The sequence below is a fragment of the Pseudophryne corroboree genome, chromosome 2 (genome assembly GCF_028390025.1).
Source record: "Pseudophryne corroboree isolate aPseCor3 chromosome 2, aPseCor3.hap2, whole genome shotgun sequence".
Classification (NCBI taxonomy): domain Eukaryota; kingdom Metazoa; phylum Chordata; class Amphibia; order Anura; family Myobatrachidae; genus Pseudophryne; species Pseudophryne corroboree.
In genome coordinates, this window is record NC_086445.1 from 676,148,533 (window position 1) to 676,162,053 (window position 13,521).

Below are 13,521 nucleotides of genomic sequence, written 5' to 3' on the forward strand. Positions count from 1 at the left end.
TATCTTTTTAGGCACAGCACAAAGGCAAGAATCACAGGATGAAGTGGATGGAGGCCCCCCTCACCACCCCTCCCCCCATCAAACCTTTTCATCCTCCTCTGAACCCCCCTCCCCCCTCAACAATCCACACCCCATCAATCCGCATCCTCATCTTCCTCCTCCTCCTCACCCTCTCAAACCCCCTCCCTCCCTCCTTCCCTCAACAACCCACTCCCCATCAATCCGCATCCTTCTCTTCCTCCTCCTCCCCATCTCAATCCCCCTCCCCCCTCAACAACCCACCTCCCATCAATCCACATCCTTCTCTTCCTCCTCCTCCTCCTCCTCCTCTCAACCCCCCTCTCAATCTAACCCTCCCTCTCAACCCCCCTCATGCTCTCAATCTGACCACCCCTCTCAAACCCCCTCACCAATCCAACCTCCATCCCCCTTTCAAGCCCCTTCCCCCATCCAACCTCCTTCCCCCATCCAACCTCCCATCCCTTTTCAACCCACTTCCCCCATCACATCCGACTCCGGAGAGTGGGCAACTGAGGCACCTGAGGAGGTGGAGGGTGCTGTTCATCCGTCAGGGGAGAGTAAGTAATTTCTACTACAGAAATGTATTTGTAAGCTGGTTGAAATTTAGATACAGGTACATGTGGTTTCAAACTGTGACCCTGCAAATGCTGTTCTGAAACACATACCAACATTCCCTGTCTCAGCTTATTGGGATTATTCAATTGAAGTTGAATTACTTAAATTGTCGAAAAACTGAGCTTTTTCAACCAAAAAACAATGTCGAATCGGATTCGACAATTCAATACAGCACTTATCGACAAAAAACCTGTAGTTTCAGTTTCGACTTTTGACTATTTGACAATTTCATGTCTCTAATGTTAAAAATGCGGCATTTCGACAAAAGTATATTCAATTGAAGAATGTTGATTCGACATCAGTGCTTTTCGACAGTCATTTCATCAATTTCATTGCGCCTACTTTTTCTGGCGTGAGCTGATAAGAAATCTTAAATACTTTTATTTTTTGGTGCTTTTTTGATTTCTAATAGCATATCTATTTATATTTGAAGTGATTATCTACTTGGTTTTTTTATTTATGACCCACAGTATTATATATTCGATTTTTTTAAATAATATTTTTTCCTGTACTCGGCTGAGGGAAATTTACCCATAATTCCACAGTTTTACCCAGGATACACTTCTCCAAAGCGGTTTCCAGAAACTGCTGACTACATTACATTTTTTGGCGTCAGGCACATTCCAGCCTACTTTGTCTCAAACATGCGGTTTTTCACAGCTGACACTGTCGCGCTGTATATCCCAGGTCATTAGGGCTTTCCGCAAATTGACGACCAAGTTCATCAGATTTCCAGATACGGACAGTGGATGGCGTGAGATCAAATTAGGCTTTTCAATGAACACAAATTTCCCAATGTTCTGGGTGCAATTGACTGTACCCACGTGCACATCAGGCCGCCACGGAATTCGGAAGAATGTTTTTGGAACCGAAAATGCTTCCATTCCATGAATATTCAGGTGGTCTGTGATGCCGATATGAAATTTACAAATCTTTTTGTGGGACTCCTTCATCCTAAGCCAGTCATCGCTGTTTCATGATTTTGAGACAAGAAATATGCCGGGCGGCTGGCTATTAGGTAAGTATATTTAAAAAAAAAAATTTATATTACCCACCATTTTTCTTTTTCCCATAGGCGATGCGGGTTATCCCAACAAACCTTGGCTCTTGACCCCATTGTCTAATCCTGTCGGTGAAGCCAAAGAACGGTACCAAGAGACACACATTGCATTACGTGGAGTAATTGAGTGTGCCTTCGGTATACTTAAAAGCCAGTTTAGATGTATAGACACTTCCGGTGGTGCTCTTTTGTACTCACCGGTGAAGGTTTGCAGCATAGTGAATGCATGTTGTATTTTACACAACATATGTGTCGCAAACCGTTTGCCAGTGACTCTTCGTCGCTTTCCACCAACGGGGACCATTCTTCTGCTCCACTGGTGGGGATGGATGAAGGAGATGTATCTCAAAGGACGCTTATCGAGACGTTTTTTTCCTCTGCCTGTGAGTATACGGTACTTATAATATTTGTATTTTCATGTAAACTCAGTTTGTCATATTTTTTCTAAATTTTTTATTTATGTATTAAAGAGTTGTCCAGTTGACATCCAGTTGATGTTGCATTGACGTCCAGTTGACGTCCCGTTGACATCCCTTTGAATTTGCTTTGACATCCCGTTAACATCCTGTTATCCCCAAGTTGATTCCTGTTGTTGGGTTGCCGCAGTTCTTCTGCAAGTTTACATCCTACTTGTGATGTGGACCTGAACCACCGCCATGTTACAGAGACACAAATCAGGTGAGATGTATTGTCCGAGTAACCTGTGTGTATGCACAGTGTTGCTGGTACCTCTTGTTCTTTTCCAGGATGGAGGAAACGCTTTCAAATTACCTTGTACTTAATCCTTTTTCCCTTCCACAGGTTCTATGGAAGAAGCCTTCCCAAAGTTAAAAGTACCCAGGATGGATGTAAAGTGACACTACAGTACCCCAGCTATACCATGGCCTACTTGTGATGTGGACTAGAGATGAGCGCCTGAAATTTTTCGGGTTTTGTGTTTTGGTTTTGGGTTCGGTTCCGCGGCCGTGTTTTGGGTTCGAACGCGTTTTGGCAAAACCTCACCGAATTTTTTTTGTCGGATTCGGGTGTGTTTTGGATTCGGGTGTTTTTTTCCAAAAACACTAAAAAACAGCTTAAATCATAGAATTTGGGGGTCATTTTGATCCCAAAGTATTATTAACCTCAAAAACCATAATTTCCACTCATTTTCAGTCTATTCTGAATACCTCACACCTCACAATATTATTTTTAGTCCTAAAATTTGCACCGAGGTCGCTGTGTGAGTAAGATAAGCGACCCTAGTGGCCGACACAAACACCGGGCCCATCTAGGAGTGGCACTGCAGTGTCACGCAGGATGTCCCTTCCAAAAAACCCTCCCCAAACAGCACATGACGCAAAGAAAAAAAGAGGCGCAATGAGGTAGCTGTGTGAGTAAGATTAGCGACCCTAGTGGCCGACACAAACACCGGGCCCATCTAGGAGTGGCACTGCAGTGTCACGCAGGATGTCCCTTCCAAAAAACCCTCCCCAAACAGCACATGACGCAAAGAAAAAAAGAGGCGCAATGAGGTAGCTGACTGTGTGAGTAAGATTAGCGACCCTAGTGGCCGTCACAAACACCGGGCCCATCTAGGAGTGGCACTGCAGTGTCACGCAGGATGTCCCTTCCAAAAAAACCCTCCCCAATCAGCACATGATGCAAAGAAAAAGAAAAGAAAAAAGAGGTGCAAGATGGAATTGTCCTTGGGCCCTCCCACCCACCCTTATGTTGTATAAACAAAACAGGACATGCACACTTTAACCAACCCATCATTTCAGTGACAGGGTCTGCCACACGACTGTGACTGATATGACGGGTTGGTTTGGACCCCCCCCAAAAAAGAAGCAATTAATCTCTCCTTGCACAAACTGGCTCTACAGAGGCAAGATGTCCACCTCATCTTCACCCTCCGATATATCACCGTGTACATCCCCCTCCTCACAGATTATCAATTCGTCCCCACTGGAATCCACCATCTCAGCTCCCTGTGTACTTTGTGGAGGCAATTGCTGCTGGTCAATGTCTCCGCGGAGGAATTGATTATAATTCATTTTAATGAACATCATCTTCTCCACATTTTCTGGATGTAACCTCGTACGCCGATTGCTGACAAGGTGAGCGGCGGCACTAAACACTCTTTCGGAGTACACACTTGTGGGAGGGCAACTTAGGTAGAATAAAGCCAGTTTGTGCAAGGGCCTCCAAATTGCCTCTTTTTCCTGCCAGTATAAGTACGGACTGTGTGACGTGCCTACTTGGATGCGGTCACTCATATAATCCTCCACCATTCTTTCAATGGTGAGAGAATCATATGCAGTGACAGTAGACGACATGTCCGTAATCGTTGTCAGGTCCTTCAGTCCGGACCAGATGTCAGCATCAGCAGTCGCTCCAGACTGCCCTGCATCACCGCCAGCGGGTGGGCTCGGAATTCTGAGCCTTTTCCTCGCACCCCCAGTTGCGGGAGAATGTGAAGGAGGAGATGTTGACAGGTCGCGTTCCGCTTGACTTGACAATTTTGTCACCAGCAGGTCTTTCAACCCCAGCAGACCTGTGTCTGCCGGAAAGAGAGATCCAAGGTAGGCTTTAAATCTAGGATCGAGCACGGTGGCCAAAATGTAGTGCTCTGATTTCAACAGATTGACCACCCGTGAATCCTTGTTAAGCGAATTAAGGGCTGCATCCACAAGTCCCACATGCCTAGCGGAATCGCTCCCTTTTAGCTCCTTCTTCAATGCCTCCAGCTTCTTCTGCAAAAGCCTGATGAGGGGAATGACCTGACTCAGGCTGGCAGTGTCTGAACTGACTTCACGTGTGGCAAGTTCAAAGGGCATCAGAACCTTGCACAACGTTGAAATCATTCTCCACTGCACTTGAGACAGGTGCATTCCATCTCCTATATCGTGCTCAATTGTATAGGCTTGAATGGCCTTTTGCTGCTCCTCCAACCTCTGAAGCATATAGAGGGTTGAATTCCACCTCGTTACCACTTCTTGCTTCAGATGATGGCAGGGCAGGTTCAGTAGTTTTTGGTGGTGCTCCAGTCTTCTGTACGTGGTGCCTGTACGCCGAAAGTGTCCCGCAATTTTTCTGGCCACCGACAGCATCTCTTGCACGCCCCTGTCGTTTTTTAAAAAATTCTGCACCACCAAATTCAAGGTATGTGCAAAACATGGGACGTGCTGGAATTTGCCCATATTTAATGCACACACAATATTGCTGGCGTTGTCCGATGCCACAAATCCACAGGAGAGTCCAATTGGGGTAAGCCATTCCGCGATGATCTTCCTCAGTTGCCGTAAGAGGTTTTCAGCTGTGTGCGTATTCTGGAAAGCGGTGATACAAAGCGTAGCCTGCCTAGGAAAGAGTTGGCGTTTGCGAGATGCTGCTACTGGTGCCGCCGCTGCTGTTCTTGCGGCGGGAGTCCATACATCTACCCAGTGGGCTGTCACAGTCATATAGTCCTGACCCTGCCCTGCTCCACTTGTCCACATGTCCGTGGTTAAGTGGACATTGGGTACAACTGCATTTTTTAGGAGACTGGTGAGTCTTTTTCTGACGTCCGTGTACATTCTCGGTATCGCCTGCCTAGAGAAGTGGAACCTAGATGGTATTTGGTAACGGGGGCACACTGCCTCAATAAATTGTCTAGTTCCCTGTGAACTAACGGCGGATACCGGACGCACGTCTAACACCAACATAGTTGTCAAGGACTCAGTTATCCGCTTTGCAGTAGGATGACTGCTGTGATATTTCATCTTCCTCGCAAAGGACTGTTGAACAGTCAATTGCTTACTGGAAGTAGTACAAGTGGGCTTACGACTTCCCCTCTGGGATGACCATCGACTCCCAGCGGCAACAACAGCAGCGCCAGCAGCAGTAGGCGTTACACGCAAGGATGCATCGGAGGAATCCCAGGCAGGAGAGGACTCGTCAGACTTGCCAGTGACATGGCCTGCAGGACTATTGGCATTCCTGGGGAAGGAGGAAATTGACACTGAGGGAGTTGGTGGGGTGGTTTGCGTGAGCTTGGTTACAAGAGGAAGGGATTTACTGGTCAGTGGACTGCTTCCGCTGTCACCCAAAGTTTTTGAACTTGTCACTGACTTATTATGAATGCGCTGCAGGTGACGTATAAGGGAGGATGTTCCGAGGTGGTTAACGTCCTTACCCCTACTTATTACAGCTTGACAAAGGGAACACACGGCTTGACACCTGTTGTCCGCATTTCTGGTGAAATACCTCCACACCGAAGAGCTGATTTTTTTGGTATTTTCACCTGGCATGTCAACGGCCATATTCCTCCCACGGACAACAGGTGTCTCCCCGGGTGCCTGACTTAAACAAACCACCTCACCATCAGAATCCTCCTGGTCAATTTCCTCCCCAGCGCCAGCAACACCCATATCCTCCTCATCCTGGTGTACTTCAACACTGACATCTTCAATCTGACTATCAGGAACTGGACTGCGGGTGCTCCTTCCAGCACTTGCAGGGGGCGTGCAAATGGTGGAAGGCGCATGCTCTTCACGTCCAGTGTTGGGAAGGTCAGGCATCGCAACCGACACAATTGGACTCTCCTTGTGGATTTGGGATTTCAAAGAACGCACAGTTCTTTGCGGTGCTTTTGCCAGCTTGAGTCTTTTCAGTTTTCTAGCGAGAGGCTGAGTGCTTCCATCCTCATGTGAAGCTGAACCACTAGCCATGAACATAGGCCAGGGCCTCAGCCGTTCCTTGCCACTCCGTGTGGTAAATGGCATATTGGCAAGTTTACGCTTCTCCTCCGACAATTTTATTTTAGGTTTTGGAGTCCTTTTTTTACTGATATTTGGTGTTTTGGTTTTGACATGCTCTGTACTATGCCATTGGGCATCGGCCTTGGCAGACGACGTTGCTGGCATTTCATCGTCTCGGCCATGACTAGTGGCAGCAGCTTCAGCACGAGGTGGAAGTGGATCTTGATCTTTCCCTAATTTTGGAACCTCAACATTTTTGTTCTCCATATTTTAATAGGCACAACTAAAAGGCACCTCAGGTAAACAATGGAGATGGATGGATTGGATACTAGTATACAATTATGGACGGGCTGCCGAGTGCCGACACAGAGGTAGCCACAGCCGTGAACTACCGCACTGTACTGTGTCTGCTGCTAATATATAGACTGGTTGATAAAGAGATAGTATACTCGTAACTAGTATGTATGTATAAAGAAAGAAAAAAAAACCACGGTTAGGTGGTATATACAATTATGGACGGGCTGCCGAGTGCCGACACAGAGGTAGCCACAGCCATGAACTACCGCACTGTACTGTGTCTGCTGCTAATATATAGACTGGTTGATAAAGAGATAGTATACTCGTAACTAGTATGTATGTATAAAGAAAGAAAAAAAAACCACGGTTAGGTCACTGGTATATACAATTATGGACGGGCTGCCGAGTGCCGACACAGAGGTAGCCACAGCCGTGAACTACCGCACTGTACTGTGTCTGCTGCTAATATATAGACTGGTTGATAAAGAGATAGTATACTCGTAACTAGTATGTATGTATGTATAAAGAAAGAAAAAAAAACCACGGTTAGGTGGTATATACAATTATGGACGGGCTGCCGAGTGCCGACACAGAGGTAGCCACAGCCGTGAACTACCGCACTGTACTGTGTCTGCTGCTAATATATAGACTGGTTGATAAAGAGATAGTATACTCGTAACTAGTATGTATGTATAAAGAAAGAAAAAAAAACCACGGTTAGGTCACTGGTATATACAATTATGGACGGGCTGCCGAGTGCCGACACAGAGGTAGCCACAGCCGTGAACTACCGCACTGTACTGTGTCTGCTGCTAATATATAGACTGGTTGATAAAGAGATAGTATACTCGTAACTAGTATGTATGTATAAAGAAAGAAAAAAAAACCACGGTTAGGTGGTATATACAATTATGGACGGGCTGCCGAGTGCCGACACAGAGGTAGCCACAGCCGTGAACTACCGCACTGTACTGTGTCTGCTGCTAATATATAGACTGGTTGATAAAGAGATAGTATACTCGTAACTAGTATGTATGTATAAAGAAAGAAAAAAAAACCACGGTTAGGTCACTGGTATATACAATTATGGACGGGCTGCCGAGTGCCGACACAGAGGTAGCCACAGCCGTGAACTACCGCACTGTACTGTGTCTGCTGCTAATATATAGACTGGTTGATAAAGAGATAGTATACTCGTAACTAGTATGTATGTATAAAGAAAGAAAAAAAAACCACGGTTAGGTCACTGGTATATACAATTATGGACGGGCTGCCGAGTGCCGACACAGAGGTAGCCACAGCCGTGAACTACCGCACTGTACTGTGTCTGCTGCTAATATATAGACTGGTTGATAAAGAGATAGTATACTCGTAACTAGTATGTATGTATAAAGAAAGAAAAAAAAACCACGGTTAGGTGGTATATACAATTATGGACGGGCTGCCGAGTGCCGACACAGAGGTAGCCACAGCCATGAACTACCGCACTGTACTGTGTCTGCTGCTAATATATAGACTGGTTGATAAAGAGATAGTATACTCGTAACTAGTATGTATGTATAAAGAAAGAAAAAAAAACCACGGTTAGGTCACTGGTATATACAATTATGGACGGGCTGCCGAGTGCCGACACAGAGGTAGCCACAGCCGTGAACTACCGCACTGTACTGTGTCTGCTGCTAATATAGACTGGTTGATAAAGAGATAGTATACTACTAATATTATATACTGGTGGTCAGGTCACTGGTCACTAGTCACACTGGCAGTGGCACTCCTGCAGCAAAAGTGTGCACTGTTTAATTTTAATATAATATTATGTACTCCTGGCTCCTGCTATAACCTATAACTGGCACTGCAGTAGTGCTCCCCAGTCTCCCCCACAATTATAAGCTGTGTGAGCTGAGCAGTCAGACAGATATATAATATATATAGATGATGCAGCACACTGGCCTGAGCCTGAGCAGTGCACACAGATATGGTATGTGACTGAGTCACTGTGTGCTGTGTATCGCTTTTTTCAGGCAGAGAACGGATTATAAATAAAAGTGGTGGTCACTGGTCACTATCAGCAAAACTCTGCACTGTACACTACTGAGTACTCCTAATGCTCCCCAAAATTAGTAAATCAAGTGTCTAAACGGAGAGGACGCCAGCCACGTCCTCTCCCTATCAATCTCAATGCACGTGTGAAAATGGCGGCGACGCGCGGCTCCTTATATAGAATCCGAGTCTCGCGATAGAATCCGAGCCTCGCGAGAATCCGACAGCGTCATGATGACGTTCGGGCGCGCTCGGGTTAACCGAGCAAGGCGGGAAGATCCGAGTCGCTCGGACCCGTGAAAAAAAACATGAAGTTCTGGCGGGTTCGGATTCAGAGAAACCGAACCCGCTCATCTCTAATGTGGACCTGGACTTCCACCATGTTAGAGAGACACCCCTCAGGTGAGATGTATTGGCCAAAACTCACTCTTGTCCAAGTAAACCAGGCATGTCCAAACTGCGGCCCTCCAGCTTTTGTGAAACTACATATCAAATCACTCCATGACACAGCTTTGCCGTCAGAGAATGCTTACACTGTGTCAGGGCATGCTGGGATGTGTAGTTTCTCAACTGCTGGAGGATTGCATTTTGGACAATGACTGGTGTAACCTGTTTTTGTTTGCAATGTTGCTGGTACCTGTTCTTTTCCATGAAGGATGACACTATTCCAAATACCTTGAACTTAATACTATTATTTCTCTTCCACATGTCTTACAAAGGAGCCCTCACAAGTACCCTCTCTGGATGTAAAGTGACACTACAGTCCCCACCTTCAACCATGGACAGCCTACCACAAGACCTTCAATACCACCGCATTTCTGAAATGCCCTATTTTAAATTTAATTTACTAATAATTTAAAGAAAAAAACTTCTAAATTGAACAATTTATTGAAGAAAATTACACTTGAATTTATATTGTAAGAAAAAATTAATTGTAATAAAACAAAAAAGTAGTGTTTGTTCTTCTTCATACAGTCCTTTTTCTTGTGTAGATATCTGTTGAAAAAAAATAGAAATTCCATATTAAGTAAAGGGCACTGTAATGATGTTATGTTCATATTCCTTTCCCAAGAACATTTGTGGAACCACACAGTCCAGCATAACCCATTGCTGGACTGTGTTGTTCCCCAAGGGCAGGCGGTCCAAAGTGGCAGAGTCGTGGTGTCACTGTTCTGCACATTGACACGCCTGCACTTGTGGAACCACACAGTCCAGCATAACCCATTGCTGGACTGTGTTGTTCCCCAAGGGCAGACGGTCCAAAGTGGCAGAGTCGTGGTGTCAGTGTTCTGCACTTTGACACGCCTGCACTTGTGGAACCACACAGTCCAGCATAACCCATTGCGGGACTGTGTTGTTCCCCAAGGGCAGGCGGGACAAGGTTTGTGTAATTATGTATATATTGAAACATGGCTTTACTCACCTTTGTACGCACAACACGAACAACGCTCTCCACGACTCTTTTTCAACCATTCCTAAGAAGAAGTCAAAAAATACACTAGTGAATGGTCAAGTAACACAAAAGTAAATGCATAAATTACACAATTTCACAAAAGGTTTTTTATATTAAAAAAAAATTCAAAGTGGTATCAGATTAGCTCTTTGGCCCATCATATATGTAACCACAAGGAGCTTTCATCAGTTACCACACTCATACATGCCCGCGCATGTATGTCTAGACATAGCTCCTTGGTAGTACCCGGTCGGGGGTGGGGGAGGATAACACATAAATTGAAACAATAGAAGAAAAAAAACTAATGGGAGGGAGAGAAAGGGAAACATGAAATACAACAGTGGAAATAATGAAATAATACGACTGCACTATCATGTGTGGGGGCTGTCCGGTCCTCTTTCTCCCGAAGTGGCGACGGTGTCCTTGGCGGCTGTTGAGTGCATTGTCTTGGCCTTGGTGGCTGTGCTGGCGTAGATGTTGAGGCCGGTGTCGGTGGTGGAGGCATCTGGTAAGTATATCCTTGGTACTGCTGTGACTGTCCATACTAGGATTGTGGTGGAGCAAGGGCAGGATGCGTCAGTGTGGCTTGTGGTTCGGATGTGGTGGTTGACCAGCATGTTGATGAGCTGGCTCTGGGAGTTTATTGTAGATCATCTGTAGCGTTGTTGCGATGATCTGTTGGCTGGCTGCGGAATGTCGTTGGCTCATGTTGTGTGTGAACGCTGTGTGACTAGCATGCCGTGTTGTCCACCAGCCGGTTGATGGATGTGACCAAAATGTGAAGGATGTCCATAGTCTCCCTGTTATCTGCCTGCCTGGTCCTTTGCATTTCTGCCATGCTGTCGGCAAGAGCCTTTTGCATTTCAACCATACTGGTTGCCATCTTCTCCATTGTCTTCTCAATGGCGTCCAGTCTGGTATCAACGACATCCCTAAAAGTCTCCTGGCAGTCATTCATCTCTGCTGCCAGAGTGTTTACCCTCTGAATATTTGAGGGACCCTGCCCTTGCTGAATGTCTGCCACCAATTGCATCTGTGCAGCTGAAAAGAAAATCAGAAATAAATTAGAAGACACATTTCTACATATGTTTAAAGGTTCACAATTTGTTATATAATTACTCACTAAGGGATGTAGAAACTGCGGGCTGCTGCAATTCCACCTCGTCGTCCGACTCTTCCTGTAACAGATCCGGCCTGAAGTAGGGACCAATCCCTGACGCGAATCCGCTGCTGGTCCGTGGCATATCTGTTTGCAAAAGAAAAACAAACACAAAAATAAAGTTAATAAACTATACAAAATGGTGACCAAAAAAATGCCCCATCTTTTTTTGGGTTTGTCTACGACAATCACTGTACCGCTTCATGCAGTTTCTGGTGCTCCGGCGGTTTCCAGATACTGCAGTGACTTGACTCGCGATGCTGTCCCTGAGATTTCTCTTCATCTTTGCTGCTGTTGTCTGTGCCCTTGGTCCATACAGAACGTCGTAGGACCCGTCGACGCCATCCACTAGGGCACAGTTTTCCACCTCGTTGTACCTGGGTCCACGCGGAATCTTCTATCCTGTTTCTTCTCCAGAGGCTTCCTCCTCCGACTGATCCTCTGGCTGGCTTCTTGCCTTTCAGGGAAATAAAAGATGCAATTAATACTATCACAATGATCTGTAGGTGTCCCTGGGAGTGTGTCAGTGTCCCTGGCAGTGCGCAAAGATACCTGTAGGTGTGCCTGGCAGTGCGCAAACTAGCCCATGGTTGTGTCAAGTTGGATGCTATTGTGGCTGCAGGTGCTGAAAGTAATTACCCGTCTTGGCCTTTTATTTTTATTTTTACTTTGTGGTTGGTCCCTTGATGACCGCGACTGATCGCTGGATGCCTGTTGGGCCATCTCCTCCTCCTGGGTTGGAGCCCACTCCTCATTGCTGTCCAGCAATTCTTCTGAGGAGTGGGGGAAGGGGGGGGATCGGGGGCGCTGGTCCCTGGACATCCCTGGTGTAAAAAGAAAAATGATTTTTAAATATGTACCCAACTTTACATAATTACATAATTCATTCTATTTAAAAAAAAAAACAACAACACTGCACCCCAACATGTCATGCTGCTGGGACTCCAGTGCTCAAGCATGACTAAACACACATTAGCACATAAAAAAACATGAAAAACCACGCCCAAACAGAAAGAAAAAACAAGTAAAGGGGCCAGCAGCATGACATGTTGGGGTGCAGCAGTGCTGAAGCATAACCAAACGTTAAAAAAAAACATGAAAAACCTACCATAAAGGCATTAAAGACACCCCAACATGTCATGCTGCTGGGACACCAGTGCTCAAGCATGACCAAACACACATTAGCACATTAAAAAAAAAACATAAGAAACCACGCCCAAACAGAAAAAAAACAAGTAAAGGGGCCAGCAGCATGACATGTTGGGGTGCAGCGGTGCTGAAGCATGACCAAACATTAAAAAAAAACTACCAAAAAGCCATTAAAGACACCCCGACATGTCATGCTGCTGGGACTCCAGTGCTCAAGCATGACCAAACACACATTAGCACATAAAAAAACATGAAAAACCACGCCCAAACAGAAAGAAAAACAAGGGGCCAGCCGCATGACATGTTGGGGTGCAGCAGTGCTGAAGCATGACCAAACATTAAAAAAAAACATGAAAAACCTACCATAAAGGCATTAAAGACACCCCAACATGTCATGCTGCTGGGACACCAGTGCTCAAGCATGACCAAACACACATTAGCACATAAAAAAAAACACCATGAGAAACCACGCCCAAACAGAAAAAAAAACAAGTAAAAGAGCCAGCACCATGACATGTTGGGGTGCAGCAGTGCTGAAGCATGACCAAACATTAAAAAAAACTACCAAAAAGCCATTAAAGACACCCCGACATGTCATGCTGCTGAGACTCCAGTGCTCAAGCATGACCAAACACACATTAGCACATGAAAAACCGCGCCCAAACAGGAAAAAAAAAACAAGTAAAGGGGCCAGCAGCAAGACATGTTGGGGTGCAGCAGTGCTGAAGCATGACCAAACATTAAAAAAAACATGAAAAACCTACCATAAAGGCATTAAAGACACCCCAACATGTCATGCTGCTGGTACACCAGTGTTCAACCGCACCCAAACAGAAAAAAAAAAGTAAAGGGGCCAGCAGCATGACATGTTGGGGTGCAGCAGTGCTGAAGCATGACCAAACATAAAAAAAACCATGAAAAACCTAACATAAAGGCATTAAAGACACCCCAACATGTCATGCTGCTGGTACACCAGTGTTCAATCATGACCAAACACACATTAGCACAT